Genomic DNA, 18,426 nt, shown 5'->3' with positions numbered 1-18,426 from the left:
CAACCCTCTCGAGACCAGGCAACATCTTGATGAACCTTCTTTGCACTCTCTCCAAAACTTCCATGTCCTTCTGATAATGTGGTGACCAGAACTGTACGCAATACTCCAAATGTGGCCTAACCAAGGTTCTAAATAGCTGCAACCTGGGGCGAAAGTCTCCGGTATCGGCGCGATGTCTGCCGACTGGCGCCCAAAATGGCGCAAATCAGTCAGGCTTGCGCCGCCCCAAAGGTGCGGAATGCTCCGCATCTTTGGGGGCCGAGCCCCAACCTTAAGGGGCTAGGCCGGCGCCGGACGAATTTCCGCCCCGCCAGCTGGCGGAAAAGGCCTTTGGTGCCCCGCCAGCTGGCGCGGAAATGACATCTCCGGGCGGCACATGCGCGGGAGCGTTAGCGGCCGCTGACGGCATTCCCGCGCATGCGTAGTGGAGGGAGTCTCTTCTGCCTCCGCCATGGTGGAGACCGTGGCGAAGGCGGAAGGGAAAGAGTGCCTCCACGGCACAGGCCCGCCCGCGGATCGGTGGGCCCCGATCGCGGGCCAGGCCACCGTTAATCTACGCCGGCGGGACAGGCATTTTAGCGGCGGGACTTCGGCCCACCTGGGCCAGAGAATCGCGCGGGGGGGGGGGGCTGCCAACCGGCGCGGCGCGATTCCCGCCCCCGCCGAATATCCGGTGCCAGAGAATTCGGCAACCAGCGGGGGCGGGATTCACCCCAGCCCCCGGTGATTCTCCGACCCGGCGGGGGGTCGGAGAATCTCGCCCATGATTTCCCAACTCCTGTACTCAATGCCCCAGCTGATGAAGGCAAGCATGCCATATGCCTTCATAATCACCTTGGCCACCTGTGTTGCCACTTTTAGGGAACTGTGTATCTGCACGCCCAGATCCCTCTATATGTTAATGTTCCTAATGGTTCTGCCATTTACAGTATAATTCATACCTAGGTTTGATCGTCCAAAATGCATCACCTCACATTTGTCCGGATTAAATTCCATCTGTCATTTCTGTGCCCAAGTCGGCAATCTTTCTATATCCTGTTGTATCCTCTGACAATCCTCGGCACTATCAGCAAATCCGCCAATCTTCGTGTCATCTGCACACTTACCAATCAGACCATCCTAATTTTCCTTCAGATCATTTATATATACTACAAATAACAGAGGTCCCAGTACTGATCCCCGCAGAACACCACTAGCTACAGATATCCATTCTGAAAAACACCCCTCCACCATTACTCTCTGTCTTCTATAACCAAGCCAGTTCTGTATCCATCTAGCCAGCCCACCCCGAATTGTTTTTGTACCAGTCTGCCATGTGGGACCTTGTCAAACGCCTTACTAAAGTCCATATAACTACACCCACAGATCTTTCCTCATCAATTTCTTTGTCACCTCTTCAACAAACTCAATCAAGTTGGTGAGACACGATCTTCCCCATACAAAACCATGGTGCGAAATTCTCCCCCAACGGCGCGATGTCCGCCGACTGGCGCCAAAAACAGCGCCAGACGGGCATCGCGCCGGCCCAAAGGTGCGGAATGCTCCGCATCTTTGGGGGCCGAGCCCCAACATTGAGGGGCTAGACCGGCGCTGGAGGGATTTCCGCCCCGCCAGCTGGCGGAAATGGCGTTTGGTGCCCCGCCAGCTGGCACGGAAATGCGGTGCATGCGCGGGAGCGTCAGCGGCCGCCGACAGTTTCCCGCGCCTGCGCAGTGGGGAGAGTCTCTTCCGCCTCCGCCATGGTGGAGGCCGTGGCGGAGGCGGAAGGGAAAGAGTGCCCCCACGGCACAGACCCGCCCGCGGATCGGTGGGCCCCGATCGTGGGCCAGGCCACCGTGGGGGCACCCCCCGGGGTCAGATCGCCCCGCGCTCCCCCCAGGTCCCCGGAGCCCGCCCACGCCGCCTGGTCCCGCCGGTAGATACCAGCTTTGATTTACGCCGGCGGGACAGGCAATTTCTGGGCGGGACTTCGGCCCACCCGGGCCGGAGAATTGAGCGGGGGGTCCCGCCAACCGGCGCGGCCCGATTCCCGCCCCCGCCCAATCTCCGGTACCGGAGACTTCGGCGGGGGCGGGGGCAGGATTCACGGCGGCCAACGGCCATTCTCCGACGCGGCGGGGGGTCGGAGAATGATGCCCATGGTGTCTGTCACTAACTAGTCCATTCTTCTCCAAATGTATTTATATCCTGTCTCTCAGCATCTTTCCAAAAGCTTCCCCACCACTGATTTCAGGCTCACTGGCCTATAATTTGGTGGATTATCCTTGCTTCCTTTCTTAAACAAGGGAACAATGTTGGCTATTCACCAGTCCTCTGGAATCTCACCTGTGGTCAAAGAGGATGTGAAGATATCTGTTAAGGCTCCAGCTATTTCTCCCCTTGCCTCCCACAGTAACCAGGGATAGATCTCATCCGGCTCTCAAGTACATTCACACACCTATCCCTGACCTCAACATCTGTCATGCTCCTCTACCTGGTGAATACTGATACAAAGTACTCATTAAGGATTTCACCCACTTCTTGTGGTTCCATGAATAACTTCCTCCATTGTCCTTGAGTGGGCCTACTCTTTTTGTTGCTACCCTCTTGCTCCTAATATATGCATGAAAGCCTTGGGATTCTCCGAGACCATGTTTGCTAAAGACATTTCATGGCCCTTTTCAACCCTCTTAATTCCACGTTTAAGTTCCTTCCTACTTTCATTATACTCCTCAAGTGCTTAGTCAGTTTTTGATACCTAAATCCATTGTATGCTTCCTTTTTCCTTTTGACATAGCTTACAATTTCCCTTGTCATCCATGTTTCCCGAGTCCTGCCATTTCTATCCTTCATTTTTGTGGTGCCATGCCTGTCCTGCACTTCAATCAACTGGCCTTTAAAAGCCTCCCACATGTCAGACGTGGATTTGTCCTCAAATAGCTGCTCCCAATCCACATTCCTCAGTTCCTGGGGGCGATTCTCCGAGCTCCGCGCAGGGCCGGAGAATCGCCGCAACCGCGCCACAACGCCCCGACGCCGGTGCGTGATTCTCCGAGTTGCGGAGAATCGGCGCCATTTGTGCCGCCGCGTTTGGCGCGGTGCCGGCCGCGGGAATCGGCAGGGCCGGCGATTCTCCGGCCCGGCTGTGCCGGGCGGCCGCCCCGATACGACAGAGTCCCGCCGGCGACGTTCACCCCTGGCTCCTTCACCGGGGTGGGGGGGGGGGGCCTCCAATGGGGTCTGGCTCGCGATCGGGGCCCACCGATCGGCGGGCCGGCTTCTCCCCTCCCCCCCCCCCGGGCCTACTTTCCGGCGCGGCCGGCCCCTGAATACCGACCCAATGTTGGGTTGGGGCCGGCGCACGTAAGATGTTCCCTGTGCATGCGCAGGATTGAGCTGGTCCAACTGTGCATGGGCACGGCGCCCATTTGGCACCGCGTAAGGAGGCTGGAGCGGCGTGAACCGCTCCAGTGCCCTGTGGGGGCCAGAATAGGTCGTGCCCGGGCCCTGTTCGCGCCGTCGTGAAACGCGACGGCGTTCACGACGGCGCAAACACTTGGCCTCAATATCGGAGAATCGCCCCCCCTGTCTAATTTGGATGTAATTGGCCCTCGCCCAATTAAGCACTCTCACCTTCAGGCCACTCTTGTCCTTATCCAAGACTACCCAAAATCTGATGGAATTATGGTCGCCAAGCCCCAAATGCTCCCCCACTGAATCATCAATGACCTGGCCTTGCTCATTTCCCAATACCAATTCTAGTATGGTCCTCTCCCTGGTTGGATTTTCAACGTCCTGTATCAAAAAACCCTCCTGGACACATCTAACAAATTGCTCTCCATCCGAGCCCCTGGCTGTAAGGGATTCTCAGTCAATATGGGGGAAGTTAAAGCCACCCATCACAACTATCCTGCTTTTTTCACACCTTTTCAGTATGTGACTACACAACTGCTCCGCTATCTCACTGTTCACGCACATCTCTGACTGCAAATCGAAATAACAGAAAAATGTAATTTCAAGATGACCCCTTAAGGAAAAGGGGTAACAAAAATGTGGTCAAAGAATCATGTACCTGTCACTCAAAGTTGCCCACCAGGGTTGGGGTGAGTTCCTAAGCTGGTGTTTTGATCAAGGCTCAAAAACATCTTGACAACAGGTAATATCACTCCCCCCTGCTCCAAGTATAACCTGCCCCCACCCACCACCACTCCCCCCACCTTCACCCCACCCTCGAACCAGTTGTGGATACGGTTGTCAACTCTCAAGGAATGCCCTGGAGTCTGCAGGGATTAAAAATGAATCTTCAAGATAAGGGTGGGGAAAAACAAAATTATTCAGGGCATTAAAAAAAAGAATCTTTTAAAAGGTTTTGCTTAAATTTTGGCGTTGTGAGCAAAAAACAAACACTGTTTGATTGTTTTGGAGGCCATTTGATGGATCATCCAGCATTACTTCCAACCAGAGTTGGCAACGTTGGGATGCTGCATGAAGAACAAAGTGTAATTCCAACAGAGAGGTTTGTTGCACATTTGCTGGACATGTAAGATATTAAAATACACACAAAAAAGTTGCGTACTGTGAACTCAGCAATACCTCACCTTGCAGTGGAAGATGGTAAACATGCCATCTACAGGAAACATGGAGCAGCATATTATAGAGAAGGCACTCACTCTCTCTATTCATAAAAGTCTGCTCATTAGAGAGACGTTCATTACTCTTGAAGCAACTCATCACGGTAGTTGTCTTCATTCGTTCTTTACAGCAGGCACCAAGTAACTGAAATTTCTACTTTAATATGTGAATTAACTGACCTCTTGTGAAGAATGAGAGGTAGTAGGATTTTAAAGGAATAAAGTAATGTAGACCATGGCAAACTGGGTCACCTTTTCTGGATCAGTTGAAAAAGAGGAAACAGACACCATTTAAAGGGAGAAACATTCAAAACTACCCTGTGGGAATTTCAGTGAGTGAGTGGTCAGTCTGTGAGAAGGAGACTATATAAGCAGTTTGAGTTGATTCATTCAAATGCAAATTACATAGATTTATTTCAGAAAATATTTTGAGATGCAGTATATGAATAATTTGAGGTGTGACATGTGGTATATGTATAGCAGGCATGGGAGGAACAAGTGACTCGAGGGCCATGCTTCATATAGGGTTTTCCCTTGAAATTATGGGCAAATTGATAGAAACTGATTGCTCTACTTGGTTAAGATCTCCTTTATTAAAGTATTAAGAGGATTTCCGGGTGCGGCGATGACCAGCTAAGTCGCACGTTTCGGCACCTCCCATTTTAACGGACTTTTGGGCTCTTATCGGGAGCCCCAACGGCAATTTTCGAAGGCTAAACCCACTGTGAGGCGACATAGAAGGGTGTCCTCCCGGATGTGAATGGACAGAAGAGATAATAGTGGCCAGATTGCGGAGGATCCTCTGGAGCAGCGGCAAAGAAGGGAAATGAGAAGCAAGATGGCGGCGGAGGGAGGCCAGTTGGTATGGGGCCTGGAACAGCAGGAGTTCCTCCGGCGATGTGTGGAGGAGCTCAAGAAGGAGGTGCTGGCGCCAATGCTGCAGGCGATTGAGGGGTTAAAGGAGGCGCAGAAGACCCAAGAGATGGAGCTCCGTGGAGTGAAGGCAAAAGCTGCCGAAAATGAGGACGAGATACAGGGCTTGGTGGTGAAGACGGAGACGCACGAGGCACTGCATAAGAGGTGTATGGAGAGACTGGAAGCCCTGGAAAATAGCTCGAGGAGGAAGAACTCAAGAATCTTGGGTCTTCCCGAAGGGGCAGAGGGAGCGGACGTTGGGGCGTATGTGAGCACGATGCTTCATACCTTAATGGGAGCTGAGGCCCCGACGGGCCCCCTGGAAGTGGAGGGAGCGTATCGAGACCTCGTGAGAAGACCAAAGGCAGGAGAAATACCTCGAGCAATAGTGGTGAGGTTCCACCACTACAAGGACAGGGAGATGGTCCTGAGATAGGCGAAAAAGACACGGAGCAGCAGTTGGGAGAACGCGGTGATCCGCGTGTATCAGGATTGGAGTGCGGAGGTGGCGAGAAGGAGGGCAAGTTTCAATCGGGCCAAGGCGGTGCTCCACAAGAGGAAAGTGAAGTTCGGAATGTTGCAGCCGGCAAGACTGGGTTACACACCAGGGTAAACACCACTACTTTGAGACGGCAGAAGAGGCGTGGACATTTATTGAAGAGGAGAAGTTGGACTAGATTGGAGAAAGAGTGTTTGAAATGAAGTAGTGAGGTGGTGGCAAGGGACTGTGAATCAGATGGGGGAAAATTTTCTTTCCCCTCGAAGGGGGGGGACACGAAGAAATGTGGGCACCGGTGGGGAAGGGAAGGGGGAAGGAGAGAGCTGCGCCATCAGGGGCGGGGCCGAGAGGGAAGCACGGGCTTTGTCCCCGCGCTATGGAAATTGTGGCGGGAAAAGGGGGCGCAGGAAGGAGGGGGCCTCACATGATGGGAGGCTAAGGATAAACGGGGGAAGCCGAGGTCAGCCAGAATTTGCTGACTTCCGGAAGCAATATGGGGGGAGCAACTAAGCTAGAGAGGGATCTAGCGGGGGGGGGGGGGGGGGGGGGGGGGGTTAACTGGGTTGCTGCTGCTAAGGGGAAGGGGGAGCTGTTACGGGATGGGATGGTCGGGACGGGAGGGCGCCGTTGGGGGGATAAGCGGGTGCGTGGGAACCGGGTGAGGAGCTGATCTAAAAAAGGGGATGGCTAGTCGACGAGGGGAGGGGGTAAAGAGCCCCCAAACCCGGTTGATCACGTGGAACGTGAGAGGGTTGAATGGGCCGATTAAGAGGGCAAGGGTACTTGCGCACCTAAAGAAGCTAAAGGCAGACGTGGTCATGCTTCAGGAGACGCACCTGAAACTGGCGGATCAGGTCAGATTAAGGAAAGGATGGGTGGGACAGGTATTCCACTCGGGCTTGGATGCGAAAAATAGAGGGGTGGCAATACTGGTGGGGAAACGGGTATTGTTTGAGGCGAAGAACATAATGGCGGACAGTGGGGGTAGATACGTGATGGTGAGTGGCAGACTCAAGGTGAGGCGGTGGTGCTGGTGAATGTATATGCCCCGAACTGGGATGACGCGAACTTTATGAAGCGTATGTTGGGGCGCATCCCGGACCTGGAAATGGGAAAGTTGGTAATGGGGGGGGGGGGGGGACTTCAACACGGTGCTGGACCCAGGGCTGGACCGGTCCAGATCTAGGACCGGGCGGAGGCCGGCAGCGGCCAAGGTGCTTAAGGGCTTTATGGAGCAGATGGGAGGAGTGGATCCCTGGAGATTTACTAGACCAAGGAGTAAAGAGTTTTCCTTCTTCTCCCATGTCCACAAAGTGTACTCCCGGATAGACTTCTTTGTCCTGGGAAGGGCGCTGATCCCGAAGGTGGCAGGAACGGAGTATTCGGCTATAGCCATTTCAGATCATGCCCCACATTGGGTAGATCTGGAAGTAGGAGAGGAAAAGGAACAGCGCCCACTCTGGAGATTAGATATGGGACTGTTGGCAGACGAGGGGGTACGCGTAAGGGTGAGGGGATGTATTGAAAGGTACCTAGAGATTAATGATGATGGAGAGATCCAGGTGGGAGTGGTCTGGGAGGTGCTGAAGGCGGTGGTTAGAGGGGAGCTGATCTCCATAAGGGCCCATAAGGGGAAACAAGAGGGTAAAGAAAGGGAGAGATTGTTGAGGGAGATTTTGAGGGTGGATAGGCAATATGCGGAGGCTCCAGATGAAGGGCTATACAGGGAAAGGCGGAGATTGCACACGGACTTTGACTTGTTGACCACGGGTAAGGCGGAGGCACAATGGAGGATGGCACAGGGAGTGCAGTATGAATATGGAGAGAAGGCGAGCCGGCTGCTGGCCCAACAACTTTGGAAGAGGGGGGCGGCGAGAGAGATCGGAGGGGTTAGTGACGAGGAGGGAAAGATGGAACGGGGAGCGGAGAGGGTGAACGGGGTGTTTAAGGTATTTTACGAGAGGCTATATAAGGCTCAACCCCCGGAAGGGAAAGAGGGAATGATGAGTTTCCTAGACCAGCTGGAGTTCCCGAAGGTTGAGGAACAGGAGGTGACAGGACTGGGAGCGCAGATTGAGGTGGAGGAGGTGGTAAAAGGAATTGGGAATATGCAGGCAGGGAAGGCCCCGGGACCGGATGGGTTTCCGGTGGAGTTCTATAGGAAATACGTGGACCTGCTGGCCCCACTTCTGACGAGAACCTTTAATGAGGCTAGGGAAAGGGGGACACTACCCCCGACGATGTCGGAGGCGACGATATCGCTGATCCTGAAAAGAGACAAAGACCCGCTGCAGTGCGGGTCATACAGGCCTATTTCCCTCTTGAACGTAGATGCCAAGCTTCTGGCCAAGGTGATGGCGACGAGGATAGAGGACTGTGTCCCTGGGGTGGTGCATGATGATCAAATGGGGTTTGTTAAAGGGAGGCAATTGAATGCTAATATACGGAGGCTGCTGGGGGTGATGATGATGCCCCCACCGGAGGGGGAGGCAGAGAGAGTGGTGGCGGTGGATGCAGAGAAAGCATTTTATAGAGTGGAGTGGAACTACCTGTGGGAAGTACTGAGGAGATTTGGATTTGGAGAGGGGTTCATTAGATGGGTTCAGCTCCTGTACAGGGCCCCGGTGGCAAGTGTGATTACAAATAGGCAACGATCTGACCACTTCCGACTATATAGGGGTACAAGACAGGGATATCCCCTGTCCCCGTTACTGTTTGCGTTGGCAATTGAGCCATTGGCCATAGCGCTGAGGGGCTCTAGGAAGTGGAGGGGGGTACTTAGAGGAGGAGAAGAGCATCGGGTGTCATTATACGCGGATGATTTGTTGTTGTATGTCGCGGACCCAGTGGAGGGGATGCCTGAGATAATGCAGACACTCAGGGAGTTTGGAGAATTTTCAGGATATAAATTGAATACGGGGAAGAGTGAACTGTTTGTGATGCACCCCGGGGAACAGGGCAGGGGAATAGACGATTTACCGCTGAGGAGGGTAACAAGGGATTTCCGGTATTTAGGGATCCAGGTGGCCAGGAACTGGGGAACCTTGCATAAGCTTAACTTGGCATGACTGGTAGAGCAGAAGGAAGAGGACTTTAGGAGGTGGGACATGGCGCCCCTGTCATTGGCGGGCAGGGTGCAGGCGGTTAAAATGGTAGTCCTTCCGAGGTTTCTTTTCGTGTTCCAGTGCCTCCCTGTACTGATTACAAAGGCCTTTTTTAAGAAGGTGGACAAGAGTATTATGAGCTTTGTGTGGGCTGGAAAGACCCCAAGAGTAAAGAGGGGGTTCCTGCAGCGCAGCAGGGACAGAGGGGGACTGGCACTGCCGAGTCTAAGTGATTATTATTGGGCCGCCAACGTGTCAATGATATGTAAGTGGATGAGGGAAGGGGAAGGAGCGGCGTGGGAAAGACTGGAGATGGCGTCCTGTAGGGGAACTAGCCTAAAAGCACTGGCGACGGCGCCGTTGCCATTCCCCCCGAAAAAATACACCACAAACCCAGTGGTGGTGGCAACTCTGAAAATTTGGGGGCAATGGAGACGACATAAGGGAGTGACGTGTGCCTCAGTGTGGTCCCCGATAAGGAACAACCATAGGTTCGTCCCGGGAAGGAGAGTGGGGGATTTAAATCTTGGCAGCGAGCAGGAATTGCGAAATTGAAGGACTTGTTCTTAGACGGGACGTTCGCGAGTCTGGGGGCACTGACAGAAAAATATGGGTTGCCACCTGGGAATGCATTTCGCTATATGCAAGTGAGGGCATTTGTGAGGCAACAGGTGAGGGAATTTCCGCAGCTCCCGGCGCAAGAGATCCAGGACAGAGTGATTTTGGGGGCATGGGTGGGTGATGGCAAGGTGTCAGATATATATAGGGAAATGAGAGACGAGGGGGAGACGATGGTAGACGAGCTGAAGGGAAAATGGGAGGAGGAGCTGGGGGAAGAGATTGAGGAGGGGCTGTGGGCAGATGCCCTAAGTAGGGTAAACTCTTCGTCCTCGTGTGCCAGGCTCAGCCTGATACAATTCAAGGTTCTACACAGGCCGCATATGACTGGAGCAAGGCTGAGTAGATTTTCTGGAGTGGAGGATAGGTGCGGGAGATGCGCGGGAAGCCCGGCGAACCACACCCACATGTTCTGGTCATGTCCGGTATTGCATGGGTTCTGGGTGGGTGTGGCAAAAGTGATTTCAAAGGTGGTGGGGGTCCGGGTCGAACCAGGCTGGGGGTTGGCTATATTTGGGGTTGCAGATGAGCCGGGAGTGCAGGAGGCGAGAGAGGCCGATGTTTTGGCCTTTGCGTCCCTAGTAGCCCGGCGAAGGATTCTACTTATGTGGAAAGAAGCTAAACCCCCGGGCGTGGAGGCCTGGATAAACGACATGGCAGGGTTCATAAAATTAGAGCGGATAAAGTACGCACTAAGAGGTTCGGCTCAAGGGTTCACCAGGCGGTGGCAACCGTTCCTCGACTATCTCGCAGAGCGATAAAGGAAAATAGGAAAGGTAGCAGCAGCAACCCGGGGGGGGGGGGGGGGGGGGGGGGGAGGGGGAGGACTCATTTGGGTCCTCAGGGGTTTTATGTGTGTGTTTATATATTAGTTATTTATATTAGATTTTAGTTATTATTTCTGTTAACATAGAACATAGAACATAGAAAATACAGCACAGAACAGGCCCTTCGGCCCACGATGTTGTGCCGAACCTTTGTCCTAGATTAATCATAGATTATCATTGAATTTACAGTGCAGAAGGAGGCCATTCGGCCCTTTGAGTGTGCACCAGCTCTTGGAAAGAGCACCCTACCCAAACTCAACACCTCCACCCAACACCAAGGGCAATTTGGACATTAAGGGCAATTTATCATTGGCCAATTCACCTAACCCGCACAATGGCAGACAGGTCAGACAACAACAGCATGAGGAGATGACGAATAAGGCCTTGAAGACTTCAGCCCATGTTGTTTCTTATTTTGGTGTTGGCAGTTACCGTTAGTATATTATTTATTTTAAAAACGAGCAATGTATATATTGTTACAAAGTTGTAAAATGGGAAATTTTTGTTTTTGTTTGATCAAAAAACTTTAATAAAATATATATTTTTTTAAAAATTAAAGTATTAAGAGATTAGAAGGACGGAAAAGAAAAATGAGGAGGACCATGTCTTGGAATATATTGTTGGGAATATACTTATTGCTGTTCCTAAACGTTTTGTTTGTATGCTTCAAGTCTTCACAACTACTAGTCAGAGGCAATCCAGGATTTGTCCCATCCTACCCATCTCCAGTGACTGTAAAAATCATGAGTGCAGCTCACAGCTCCTGCAATACTACCACTGGAGTACTGTGATGTCACTGGACTGTTGTGATGTCACTGGAGGGTTGTGATATAATTGGAGCCAACTAATGTCACTGAAGGGTGTGATATCACCAGAATCTTATTATGTCACTGGAGGGCTGTGATGTCATTGGAGTGTTGTGATGGTACTGAAATGCTGTGATGCCATTTGGGGTGTTCTGATTTCATTGGGGTGCCATGATGCAATTGAAGTTCTGTGATGTCATTGGGATGCTGCAATGTCATTGGATGTCAGTGCAATGTTGTGATATCATTTGGATGCTGTGATGTAACTGTGGCACTGTGATGTCGTGAGGGTTGTGATGTCACTGGAAGGCTGTGATGTAATTGGGATGCTGTGAAGTCCGGAGGCGGAGTAGTGAAACATGCCACGCCTAGACACAGGGCCCTGACCAACGCGTGGGGGGGAGGGTTCAAGTCAGCCCATGTCTGTGGGAACCAATCAATACCTCATCACTCTACATTTGCTGACAGACTCAACAAATACAAATGAGCCTATCAACAGTCAATGCAGAGTGGCATGAGACTCTGATTGGTCGTGTCTTCTGAAATGGGGAAAACTGGTCCGAACAGTGAAGCTCGCGTGGGTGAGGAAGGAGAGGCGACTAGGCTAGGAGGGAGAGAGGCAGAGATTCTCCGTCGGCAGGATCCTCTGCCCCACTGGCAGCGCATCCATGCCCGTGCGATTCTGAAGTTGTGGGGTGGCCTACAATGGGAAACCCCATTGGCCAGCTGCGGGAACGGAGAATCCCGCTGTCGGTGGGGGTGCGCCGCACTGGAAAATGGGTCTCGCGGGATGGAGAATTACGCATCCTCTGTTTTACTTTTGTGAAAAAAGGGCTTCTTGACCCAGGGTTGGGGTCAGGCCTGCCAGCAACAGTGAGGCGAGGCATGAGGCACCAGGGCCGGGTGAAATCACGAGATGGCAAGCCAGGCAGTTAGGGTCAGCAGTGGTCGAGCAACAAAGGGAGCAGGTAAGGGTTGATTCGGCCCCCAGGACTGAGGAAGGCGGCCCAGCCAGCAACAGGGAAACAAGGCACAAGGCACTAGGTGAATGCCATAAGCCAAGGTGAACCAGCTGGTCAGTAGCCAACTATTGGTGAAGAGAGTAGGCAAGGGGTAACTCGACCCAGCCATGGCTGAGGACAGACCAGACAACAACAGCATGAGGAGATGACGAATAAGGCCTTGAAGATTTCAAGCGAGTGAGCTTAGTGAGATTGCGAGAATGGGAGAGTTCGAGTGGTGGGGGAGACTGGGAGGGGATGGGGGTGGGGGGGTGGGAAAGTGGGAACATGTGGGGGTTCAAAGGGAGTAGTGTGTGTGTGGTGGAGGGGTTACCCACAGTTGCAGACTTGCTAGGAGGGGGGAGTGTGTGAGGGCCGGGTAGCTGTTTAGAAATAGCACCCTGGTAAGCATTTATTTTGAGTTCAGGAGTGATGAATCAGGAGGACATGCAAGGAGTGCAGTAATCTATCTTCTTTGCTTGACAATCGGAACATAGGAATTAGGAGCAGAAGTGAGCAATTCAGTCCTTCGGGCCTGCTCTGCCAGTCAATCAGATCATGGCTGATCTCTTCCTGGTCTCAAAACTACCTCCCTACCTGTTGCCCATATCCCTTTAACCTGTTTTTAAAATCAAAAATGTACCTATCTCTTTCTTGAAAACATTTAATGACTCAGATTCCACTGCACTATGGGGCATCGAGTACCACAAATTTGCCATCCTCTGCGAGAAGTAGTTCCTCCTCATCTCAGTTCTAAATCTACCGCCTCTCAACCTATATCCGTGACCTCTCATTCTAGATTTCCCCACAAGGGGGAACATTTGGTCTACGTTTACTTTATCAATCCCATTTGGTATTTTATACACCTCGATCAGATCCCCTCTCATCCATCTAAACTCAAGCGAGTATAAACCCAAACTGTTTAATCTCTCCTCATACGTCAACCCTTTCAACCCCGCAATCAATCTGGTGAACCTCCTCTGAACTGCCTCCGATTCCACTACATCCTTCCTCAAGTAAGGAGACCAAAGCTGGGCAGAGTACTCCAGAAAAGGCTTGCCAAACACATGTTCATGAAGCCTCTCTCAGAACTAAGAAACAGAAGTAACTAAAACATTGTGTTAACACAACATAGCCAATAGCTTTCACCGAGTTGCATTTATATAGAGCCTTTCACAACTTCAGGATGCCTCAAAAGACTTTACAGCCAATTAAATACTTTTGGAAGTGGGTCACTGTGGTAATCTGGGGAAACGCTGCTTTCAATTTCCATACTGCAAGTTCCCACAAACAGCAATGTGATAATGACCAGATAATCTGTATTTTAGTGAGGTTGATTTTTAAAAAAATTTTAGATTACCCAATTATTTTTTCCAATTAAGGGGCAATTTAGTGTGGCCAATTCACCTACTCTGCACATTTTTGGGTTGTGGGGGCGAAACCCACGCCGACACGGGGAGAATGTGCAAACTCCACACGGACAGTGACCCAGAGCCGGGATCGAACCTGGGACCTCAGCGCAGTGTGGCAGTTGTGCTAACCACAAGGCCACCGTGCTGCCCGAAGTGAGGTTGATTGAAGGATAAACATGGGCCAGGACATTGGGCGGACTTCCCTGGAATGAACTTTTTCTTACATCCATCAGAGAGGGAAGCCAAGGTTTAATATCTCACGTGAAAAACAGCACCTCTCACAGTGCAGTACTCTTTTAGTACTGCAGTGGAGCGTCTGCTAGGATTTTGCACTGTCTGTCATGGAACTGGATCTCACAGCCTTCTTACTCAGAGGCATGATTGCTACCCACAGAGGCATGGTTGACACATGGGTTTAGATCAAATTTACAGAATATCTCCCTTTCCTAATGCTGACGATTACGTGACAATTGCAGAATGAGTTTAAGCGCTGGGTATATGAATAAATGTGACATTTGGATTAAGACTGCTTCAGAAAGCATGTCTCAGAGTGAAAGATCATCCACTTACTGAGAGTGATGATTGATTGCTGGGCCGAATCATTAACAGCCTTTTGTCACTGGATTGGGATGTCATGCTGTTCGCTGCAGACTCAAATTACATGGGAAAAGAGGAGCTGTGAGCATTTTAAATTCTTTTCTTCTCCTCTTTCCCCCGTATGTGATTACCATTAGCACGGAGCAAACTCCTCTCCTGGCTAATCACCGGCAAAATCCGGTTACAATCAAAATCTTTCCAAAGGCCCTCTTCGTGTTGACATCAATTTCCAGTCAGAAGTGGCAATCAGCGTGACATCATCATCTGGTGACAAAAAAGGTGCTAAACAAAAGTCACTGCGGCAGCTCTGAGCACGAAACAGCTGCTTTGAGAAGGGATTTTATATTGGTGTTTCTGTACATGTGTGTTTGTGTGCGCGTGCATGTCTTTGTCTAAGTGTCTATATGTGCACGTCTTTGTGTGTGTGTCACTGTGTGCGTCCTTCTACTCATCAGGTGAGAGATGCCATTGACGGGAAATTGTAACACTTTCTGATTTCAGGCACAGAGTCTCAGCATCAAGTGCACCTGATTCAGAAACATGAAGCACTTTTGAATTAGAGTCACCGTTGCAATATAGGCCAAACATGGCAGCAAATCTGTGTACAGCTCGATCCCTCAAACAGCAATGTGTTAATGACCAGATAGTATGTTTTTCGTAATGTTAATTGAGGGATAAATATTAGCCAGGGTTCCTGGAGATAGCTTCTTCAAAACAGAGCCATGGGATTTTTTGGGATGCAGTTAATGGGGCTGAGAAGGCCACTAATTAATATCTCATCAGAAAGACAGCACCTGCGACTGGGCAGCACTCCTCGGTACTCTACTATAGAGTGTCAGCCAGGACTTTTTTTGTGATCGAGCCACTGGAGTGAGACTTGGACACACAATCTCTGGCTCAGCGCGAGACCAACTGAGGCGAGGAAGACACTCTAAGGGTTAAGAACATAAGAACTAGGAGCAGGAGTAGGCCATCTGGCCCTTCAAGCCTGCTCCACCATTCAATGAGATCATGGTTAATCTTTTGTGGACTCAGCTCCACTTTCCGGCCCGAACACCATAACCCTTAATCTCTTTATTCTTCAAAAAACTATCTATCTTTATCTTAAAAACATTTAATGAAGGAGCCTCTGCTACTTCACTGGGCAAGGAAATCCATAGATTCACAACCCTTTGGGTAAAGAAGTTCCTCCTAAACTCAGTCCTAAATCTACTTCCCCTTAGTTTGAGGCTATGGCCCCTAGTTCTGCTTTCACCTGCCAGTGGAAACAACCTGCCCACATCTATCCTATCTATTCCCTTCATAATTTTTTATGTTTCCATAAGATCCCCCCTCATCCTTCTAAATTCCAACGAGTACAGTCCCAGTCTACTCAACCTCTCCTCGTAATCCAACTACTTCAGCTCTGGGATTAACCTAGTGAATCTCCTCTGCACACCCTCCAGCGCCAGTACGTCCTTTCTCAAGTAAGGAGACCAAAACTGAACACAATACTCCAGGTGTGGCCTCGCTAACACCTTATACAATTGCAGCAAAACCTCCCTAGTCTTAAACTCCATCCCCCTAGCAATGAAGGACAAAATTCCATTTGCCTTCTTAATCACCTGTGATTAAGACGTCCCTGCTCCAGAAAAACCTATCTCCCTGAGGAACAGTGGAATGGGCTGAGGCCATTAAACCCCTGCAGCCCATTCCTTTTTAAAAAAATATTTTTATTCTCTTCCTTTTTCACATTTTCTCTCAAATTTACACCTCACAATAAACAACAATCAGTAACAAATGCAATGTCAATCCCCATATCAATAACAAAGATCCCATCCTCCCACCAAACCCCCAAACATTAGCCCACATGTTAACATAAACAAATGAAAAAAAGGAATAAGGAATCACCCATAGTCACCACTAACACATACAGTTCCCCTCCCCCCAACCCCCAACCCCCCTAATGTTCGATAAAATCCAATTCTCAAAAGTGCATAATGAATAACACCCATGAATTGTAGAACCCCTCCATCCTTCCCCTCAGTTCAAATTTGACCATCTCAAGAGTCAAGAATTCCAGCCGGTCCCCCCGCCATGCCAGGGCACACGGTGGAGAGGTTGATCTCCACCCTAACAGGGCGATCAACGAGGCGAAGGCTACAACATCTGCCTCCGCATACGTTTCCAACCCCGGCTGGTCCGACACCCCGAATATGGCCTCCCAAGGGCCCGGGTCCAGTTTCAGGCGCACTACTTTAGAGATTACCCTAAACACCTCCTTCCAGTCATCCTCCAGCTTTGGACAGGACCAAAACATATGAACGTGGTTTGCCGGGCCCCTCCCGCAAACCTCACACACATCTTCTATCCCCTCAAAGAGCCGGCTCATCCTCGCCCTTGTAAGGTGCGCTCTATATACCACTTTAGCTGTATCAGCCCCAACCTCGCACACAAGGTGGAGGCGTTCACCCTCCGGAGCACCTCACACCAGAACCCCTCCTCCATACCCTCTCCCAACTCTTCCTCCCACTTTGCCTTGATCCCTTCCAGCGGTGCCTTCTCTTCCAAAATAGCCCCATAAGCCGCCGATACTACCCCCTTCTCCAATCCCCCTGTTGTCAGCACCTCCTCCAGCAATGTGGAGGCCGGCTCTACCGGGAAGTTCTGTATCTCCTTTCTGGCAAAGTCTCGAACCTGCATGTATCTAAATATTTCCCCCTGCTCCAGCCCATACTCCACTCCCAGCTCCTTCAATCCTGCAAACCGACACCCAAGAAACAAATCTTTTAGTGTCCTAATTCCTTTCTCCTCCCATCTCCGAAAATTTCCATCCCACTTCCCTGGCTCAAATATATGGGGCGTGATTCTCCACTCCCACGCCAGTTGGGAGAATCGCCTGGGCCGCCAAAATTTCCGGGGACGCTGGTCCGACACCCTCCTGCGATTCTCCCAAGCGGCGGGAACGGCCCGGTCGAGTTTTGCGGGTCGTAGGCCGGAGAATCGCCGGAGACACCGAAAATGGCGATTCTCCGGCACCCCCGCTATTCTGAGGCCCGGAAGGGCCAAGCGGCCAGGCCAAAACGGCGGGTTCCCCCCGGCACCGTGCACACCTGGTCGCTGCAGTCGTGAGCGGTGCGTGAACGCTGGGGGGGTGGCCTGCGGGGGGTCGAGGGGGTTCCTGCACCGGGCTTTACCTGAAATTTGAGGTGGCCCGCGATCGGTGCCCACCGATCGTCGGGCCGTCCTCTCTGAAGGAGGACCTCCTTCCTTCCGCGGCCCCGCAAGATCCGTCCGCAATCTTCTTGCAGGGCGGACTTAGAGAGGACGGCAACCACGCATGCGCGGATGACGCCCGTTATGCGCTTCCGGCCGCGTCATCTATGCGGCGCCACTTTTACGCGGGCGACAAGGCCTGGCGCGTGCAGATGACACGGCCCCGATCCTGGCCCATTGTCAGGGCCTGAATCGGTCGGGACCGGGGCCGTTTCGCGCCGTCGTGAATCTCGACGGCGTTCACGACGGCACGGCCACTTCGGCGCGGGAGTGGAGAATCCCGCCCATGGTTCCCCCGAATCGGCATTTCCCTTGACGCTACACCCAACCGAAACTGTCTCCAAATTCTCAATGAAGCTGTTACTACCGGACTCCCTGAGTATTTCCTCGAGGCCATCGGGAGCGGCGCTGTTGCTAGCGCCTTCAATCCCGACCCCCTACACAAATTCTCCTCCATTCTGCCACATTGGGAGTCAACCCCTCTGACCCAGCTCCGTATCTTCTCCACATTCGTCGCCCAGTAATAATACATCAGGTTGGGAAGCCCCAAACCCCCTGCCTGCCTTCCCTTCTGTAGTAGCACCTTTCTAATTCTAGCCACCTTCCCTCCCCATATGAACGAGGTAATCATCCCCTCAATCTCTCTAAAAATGCCTCTGGCAGGAAAATCAGCAGGCATTGGAAAATAAACAGGAATCGCAGCAACGCATTCATTTTAACCACCTGTACCCGACCCACCAGTGACAGAGGGAGACCATCCCACTTTGCCAGATCAGCTTTCA

At 51.6% G+C, this 18,426-nt stretch overlaps 1 protein-coding gene across 1 annotated transcript in view; it reads right to left on the bottom strand.

The window, feature by feature from the left end:
• Positions 1-18,426, bottom strand: part of LOC140395287 (neuropilin-2-like) — a 181,678-nt gene that overhangs the window by 15,228 nt on the left and 148,024 nt on the right. The window lies entirely within an intron of this gene.

The sequence above is a fragment of the Scyliorhinus torazame genome, chromosome 2 (assembly GCF_047496885.1).
Source record: "Scyliorhinus torazame isolate Kashiwa2021f chromosome 2, sScyTor2.1, whole genome shotgun sequence".
NCBI classification, from domain to species: domain Eukaryota; kingdom Metazoa; phylum Chordata; class Chondrichthyes; order Carcharhiniformes; family Scyliorhinidae; genus Scyliorhinus; species Scyliorhinus torazame.
This window is presented reverse-complemented; position numbering and strand designations above follow the sequence as displayed.